This window comes from Hibiscus syriacus, unplaced genomic scaffold, assembly GCF_006381635.1.
Source record: "Hibiscus syriacus cultivar Baekdansim isolate YM2019G1 unplaced genomic scaffold, ASM638163v2 tig00110271_pilon, whole genome shotgun sequence".
Classification (NCBI taxonomy): Eukaryota; Viridiplantae; Streptophyta; class Magnoliopsida; order Malvales; family Malvaceae; genus Hibiscus; species Hibiscus syriacus.
Window position 1 is genome coordinate 1,346,462 of NW_024062657.1, and position 7,366 is coordinate 1,353,827.

A 7,366-nucleotide genomic window follows, 5' to 3' on the forward strand; every position below is an offset into this window, starting at 1 on the left:
GAGATTTTGACATATCACACAAAATTAGGTATTTGTTTTGTCCAAAGAATATAATGTAAGGACTTAAAGTAAAAAAAAAAGACATAATTTAGGAGCTAATTTTGACTAAAAAAGTTTAGATACTTAAAGGGGTTATATATGATAGTTTAAGAATCTATTTTGACCAAAAAGTAGTTTAGGGACTTAAAAAAAAGCATAATTTAAGGACTTATTTTTAGTTTAAGCCTAATAATAACAATAAGTTGCAATGTCCAAAAGAAAAAAATATTGAACACATTGAATACCATTATTCCAAATAATAATAATAAGCTTGTAAAGATTAAATCTTAACAAATATCCCCCTATAAATAAATATTTGAAGTTTGTATGAAGTTTCACAAAAGATAACTGAGAGAACAATAAAAATGTTAAAAGCTTTGGTGGGAAGCCAAGAATTCTTGAAAGCTATCGCTTGAGCTTTCCAAAGGAGACTAGAAACTAAAATGGGTAAAGGAACCGGAAGGGAGCAGCAGTTTATGCTTCCCATCCTCTAAGGGTAGTCGCACGGGCTACGCGGTTCACCGCGAGGGTAAAGGCACCATCCGGAGACTGCAATCGTGCGACTGGCACATGTTCTTGATGTTATGAAAAGCTTGTGTCATGTATTTCTTCAGCTCCTTGTTCACTTTCTCCTCATCCCACATGAAACCTTGGATGTTCTGTCAAATCATATGAACAATAAATATACCATCCGTAGGCTGTTGTTGGTGCAATTCTTTAGCAGTAAAATTTGTTTTGTTTAGAAAGGTTTACAAGTTGGAATCTAAAAAGATAAGATACCTGAACCCACTCGAAGTAGCTGACAGTCACCCCACCTGCATTAGCGTATATGTCGGGTAGTATTACTACTCCTTTCTTCGATAGAATCTGCAGTACCGATATTTCGGGTCAGATATTCGTCCACCTGTAGTAGGTTGCTGAAAACAACGGAGGAAGTTTTACCTCATCTGCTGGATCTGTGGGATGGTTTGCTGCCTCTATTATAAACTTGGCCTTCACATCTGCAGCATTTTGCCTTAAAAGGAGAAGATAAATAAGTTAATATGTGAGACAATCAGTATGAGAAGCAATCATGAGGATATAAGATTATACCAACTACCAATATGCTTGGAAATTGATTCTAACCTGTTCAGGACTCCACCTAATGCACATGGGATGAGAACATCACATTCATGTACAAAGCAGTTCATAGGATCCATGGAATCTCCACCGCCGAAGCTTTTCAAACTGCCAGTAGCTTCTCTATGCTTTAGCAGTTCCGGTATATCGATTCCCTTTGGATTCTTAATGGCACCGGTTATGTCACTCACCGCAACAATCTTACCACCTTCTCGTGTATGAGCCTTGATGCCCAAGACCCCACATTACCAAAACCCTATGAAAATTTAATAAAATATGATAATTAAAAAAAGGAAGTTCCGAAGCACCTCAAAGGGCAATGCATTTTAACCATGTAACAATTAGTGTTGACTGTACCTGAATAACAAACGTCATCCCCTTTATTGATTTCCCATATTCAGCAAGTAAAGCTTCAGTTGCATATACAACACCACGCCCGGTTTCCCTGCCTAGCGATCCGCCAAGATCCTATGAATTCTAGTATAAGTATATCCATGTTTTGTTGTCAAACATTCATTAAAAAGCATTAAATCTGTCTTTAGCACTTACTACAGGCTTCCCTGTAACAACAGCTGGTGAGTGTCCATGAAACTTTGAGTATTCATCCAGAATCCATGCCATGGTCTGTACATATTAATTCTTAGCATGTTTAAGCAATTTATTAAATTAAGCTAATGGAATTCAAACCCATTCTTGATTTAGAAACCGAAAGAAACTAGATGAAAAATTGAAACATAAAAGCGAGGACCGTATATATAACCTGTGCATTAGTCCCCATGTCTGGTGCAGGAACATCAGTATGTATACCAATAAGATCATGGATCTTTTGAGTGAAAACTCGAGTTAGACGTTCCAATTCACTCTTACTTAAATCCCTAGGATTGCATCCAATGCCACCTTTTGCACCGCCGTAAGGAATGTTGGCTACAGCCGTCTTCCAGGTCATTAGTTGAGCTAGGGCATTCACTTCATCAGGTTCAACCTTTAAGCAAAATTAACATACATAGATTGTGAATATCAAAGATATTTAACCTCTTTTATGCCGTGAGATCAAACACAACTGAAATCCCATGTTGAACTTTAGAACAAAGGAAACAATCTGATGTAGAGGGCATGTTAGAACTCAGAACATGAAAAGAAAGTAAAATCCAGAACCCCGGTATACAGAAATCTTTGCTAAATTTCATTAACGTTGGAATCTGGAAGAACAGGGCATATCTATCAGGTAAATCTAATTCCTCAGATACCAAGGTTTAGATTTCAATTATTATGATTACATTACTGTAATTCTCAAAGAAAAAATCGTCTTTTTCTTTCCAACAAGAAACATGCCTACCCCCCAACAAACAAGCATTGTCATAAACAACAACAAAAACAAAAGACAAAAATCCAAACAAGGAAGAAAAAAAGTGAAGATCACCTCAGGATGATATCTGATTCCTCCTTTCATTGGACCACGAGCATTGTCATGTTGTATTCTAAATCCAACGTACGACACCAAGGTGCCATCGTCTTTGGGAATCGTGCACTCCACCTGATCGAAAACAACCACCACCAACAACAAATCAACGATCAAGTTCAAAACCCAAAAAAACCAAAAGCTTTCCATCAAACCACCCACCCAAACAAACAAGGAAGAAGAGAATTTCGCAGGCAATACCTTGATTTCTCTAAAAGGGATCAGAAGACTCTTCAAGCTTAGAGTCCAACCCGAGTAAACGAGACGCCAGTCGGAAATTGCGGTTGGTTGCGGCAAGAGCATTCATGGCTACCTACGGAGAACTCGAAAAACAAGAAACACCCAGAAAGAACAAAGAACAGCTCGATGACTTGAAACAAAGACTTTGATTAGTTATTAATGGACGAAACAATTGAACAAAGGAAGAGAAAGACTGTGTTCACAAGAGAGAGAATGGGTATATATAGGGAAAGGTCTACAAGGACGACAGAGAATGGAAACCGGAGGCGTTATTTTAGGCGGACTATAATTCATATTATATTTATTATTAATTGTATTTTAATTAATAATTAATATTTAAGTTAAATTTTAATCTAATATTAATGATAAAGTATAATTTTTATCATAGAATAAGGTTTCTTTGGCAATTATAATTATTATCTTTTCTCTAATTTATGGGAGTAGATGAAAACGATACTCGTTAATTTTAGTTACTTTATTTTATATTAATCATGTTAATTTTTATTAAGACAAACTATAAAAAAATTGTCTTGTCTAGTTGTCTTAATAAAGATTTTATTTAATATATTAAATAATTATAGATAAAGTAAATAAATAATCATTAAATTATATTTAAATATTTTTTAGTTATTAAAATTTTAAAATTTTAAAAAGATCATTGAACGTTTGATTTGATTACAAAATAGTTATCGTATCGTAGCTATCGTTTACCAATGATAGACTAAGAGGGGAGGGTGGGATGAATAGCCCTCTAAAATTTAAAATTAACATTTATTTTAGGTTTTTTTTATGTATTTTCTATTAAAAATATATTTTCAATTATCTAGAATTTTATAAGTTTCATCCCCTCTTAAAATTTAAAAGTTTATCCTATCATAAAATTTTACGTCCGTTCATGTCATTTACTATCGTCAAAATCAATGATGTGACATATTAAATTAATAGATATATCTCATTTGACTCATAAGTTATAATTAAAATTTGTTTTGGTAATTTTTAAAGATAAATATTTTTCATGATAGTTTTCAATGAAAATAGTAACAATTTGACCCATAACTAATGTTGTTTTGTGGCATGTACAAATCTTTTATAAATGTGGAGATACAAGCATAGGATATGTGAAACAATTTATTTTAGACAAAAAATTGAAGTTGTTTTGAAGGCCGGAACATTAGCTGACTTGAGATAAATTAATTTTTGAATGAAAATTTAAGTATTTTTAGATTGAGATGTCTTTTATTTATGCACCGTCTTTCAATTACCTTTCTAACGCATCTTGAATCGCCTCACTCGAACGTTGAGAACTCAAGATATATTCGTTTTAATAAAGGCGGTGCATGTAGAAAATTAACTACGAGTTCAAGAGAATTTTGATATATTACAAGTTTTCAATTATTTTATTGATTATTTCTAATTAGATTCTATTAGTTGTTTTGATTAATTTAGGATCATATTTATTATTTTAAGATTTATTTTCTTAGTTAGAAATAGATTTACTTTATTCTAAATCAAAATTGTTTTGTGCCTAAGTAAATACATTATTTTATTTTAAAGTATATCTAACATTAATATAAAAATATTTTTTTAGAAAAACCTTAAAATATTCTAAAAATAGAAAAATTTAATATCTTTTACATCAACGATGGATATACTTTAAAACAAGTAATATTTTTATTTAGTCACAAAATAATTTTACTTTAAATAAAACAAAACTACTATTAATTAAGAAAATAATTCTTAAATTAATAACCATGGTCTTAAATTAACTAAAGTGAATAATGAATAGTCTTATACAGAATCTAATTACAAATAATCAATAAAATAATTATTATAAAATTTTAATAAATATTTTATAATAATTTGATAAAAAAACTCTATCTTTTAATTAATGTGTCCTTTTATGGAATATAAGCACACAATTCAAGTCAATAAAAAATTTCTTTCAAATGTATTTTAATACTTTGATGTTGATGATGATGATGATGATGATGATAATGATGATGATGGTGGTGGTCAACAAAAGAGAGCAAACAACTGGAATGGAATGGAAAGAAGTGCACAAAATTTCGGAGGCAGGTAATTTGCACGTGAAAATTCCTTCTGAGCGTGCATTAACGATGATAGCTATCTCAATGGACCCTCTGTTATGTTATTCTCAATAGTTTAAACAAAATCATAGCCGTCCAATTAGCATAATTTGAATCCCAAAGTCATGTTGGCAAATAACAATCCTCAACGACGAAGTTGCATGATAGAAGTCAGAACACGCCAATACCTGATTACTCTCTCCAAATTGTTTAATGCGAATTGGTTGAAGAGGGCGAGTTGAACTGAGTAGGCGGCAGCTCGCCGCCTATATCTTGATGACGTGTACATTGACAATTACCCCTCTGACGAAAATATTAATTTGATTTACATTAATTGATGATAATTATAGTAGGAGAAGAGGAATTAAATTGAGAAAATAATTTCAGTGATTAAAAATTTCTTATAATATATTATTTTAATTAATTTTTTTTGGATTTGTTAAAATGACCAACTAAATCGCAATGCGATCGATAATTCGCAACGCGATCTCCGGTATCGTAAATCAGTTTTCAGATTCGCAACGCGAACATCGACTATCGCAACGCGAACTTCGACTATCGCAACGCGAACTTCGACTATCGCAATGCGATTTTCTAAATTCGTTGCGATAGTCCAAGTTCGCGTTTCGATTTATTCCAAATTCGCTTTGCGATTTATTCCAAATTCGCGTTGCGATAGTCGAAGTTCCAAGTTCGCGTTGCGATAGTCCAAAATCACAACGACTAGTAGTATTGCATTTGTTTCTTAAGAATTTTCTCTAAAAAGATAGTATTCGTGCGGACGTGTCGAAGACACGTATTACCACGACCACGACCCGACCCGAGACGGACGGCGGCGGCGCGCGAGAGTCCCCCTTGTTCTCTATCACTCAACAAGGAAGTGGGAAAGCCAAGCCTTAAATATCATTCTCAATAGTGTTTCCAATACTATGTGGAATTGAGCATTACCAACACTTGTTCCCAATACTATGTGGGATTGAGCCTTAAATAGTGATATTATTTGTGAATTATAGTTAATGACTTTAATATTTGTATGAAAAGTATTTGTGGTTCATTTAGTTTTCATACAATTCTAATTTATTTTCAATTGATTGTAATTACACGATAACAATTTTTTTTATTCTCGCGAGTGATGCAATTTTTTTTGAATGTTTTGCTTAAAATTGCAATAATCGCGATTGATTGTAGATTGACTTTTAATTATGACATATTTAATCGTATAATACTAATGCAATTGGTTGCTGATTCAGTTGTTTTAAGGTGCATGTTTGTTAATTGTTTCTTGAATAATCACATAGTATTGGAAACAAGTGTTGGTAATGCTCAATCTCACATAGTATTGGAAACACTATTGGGAATGGTATTTAAGGCTTGGCTTTCCCACTTCCTTGTTGAGTGATAGAGAACAAGGGGGACTCTCGCGCGCCGCCGCCGCCGCCGTCCGTCTCGTCTCGTCTCGTCTCGTGGTCGTGGTCGTGGTCGTGGTCATACGTGTATTCGACACGTCCGCACGAATACTATCTTTTTAGAGAAAATTCTGAAGAAACAAATGCAATACCAACAGTCGTTGCGATTTTGGACTATCGCAACAAATTTGGAATAAGTCGTTGCGATAGTCGAAGTTCGCGTTGCGAATCTAGAAACTGATTTGTCATAGGCATTTTTGATCACTGAAATTATTTTCTCAATTAAATATTATTAGCTGTAAAAATTAAGTGTGTTATTAATTGAAATACATTTAATGTACAGCTCTTAATGGAATTCACTTAAAATAATGAAAATATTTATTAATCTTTTAATTAGAGATAATATTATTAGGAGGAGGAGCTAATTGCCACGTCGGGGATTACGTTCCTATCCTTGAAGTTGTTGAAATCGGACCGGACAGGATTAAAAATACAACAGTTGAACTTGATATGCTTGCATACGCGTTACACGGTGTCACCCTGTCAGAAGAATTTTTTTTGTTTAAAAAAATGGTGGAATCGGTTGTGGACAAGGATGGGTACGGGACTTAAACCCAATAGTTTTGACCTGACCTGATTTAATCGGATCATTCTATTTTTAAGAAAAAATTTAAGTTTGGATCGGGCCAAATCAAGTTTTTAGAGGATAAGTAAGTCAGGTTCGAGTTGAGTGTAAAAAATATCGAACGCGAAAATAATATAATTATACCTTATATATTTAGAGATAATTAAAAAAATACTCCTCTTTATATTTTTTAATTAAGTCCATATTTTATTGAATAAAATTAATAATTTTATATTATTTCAGGTTGGAGTAGGGTCGAGTGAAATTATCCTAAACTCAGGTCAAATCGTGTTTCGGGTGGAGAGTACAAAATTTTTAAGTCGGATCAGATTGACCGGAAATCCAACCCATGTCCATCCCTAGTTGTGGATATACTAAAGTACAAACACAA

The 7,366-nt window shown here is 33.2% G+C and overlaps 1 pseudogene; it reads right to left on the reverse strand.

Moving 5' to 3' along the window:
• Nucleotides 1-371: 371 nt before the first annotated feature.
• On the reverse strand, nucleotides 372-3,041 carry LOC120115776 (annotated as a pseudogene).
• Nucleotides 3,042-7,366: the final 4,325 nt, after the last annotated feature.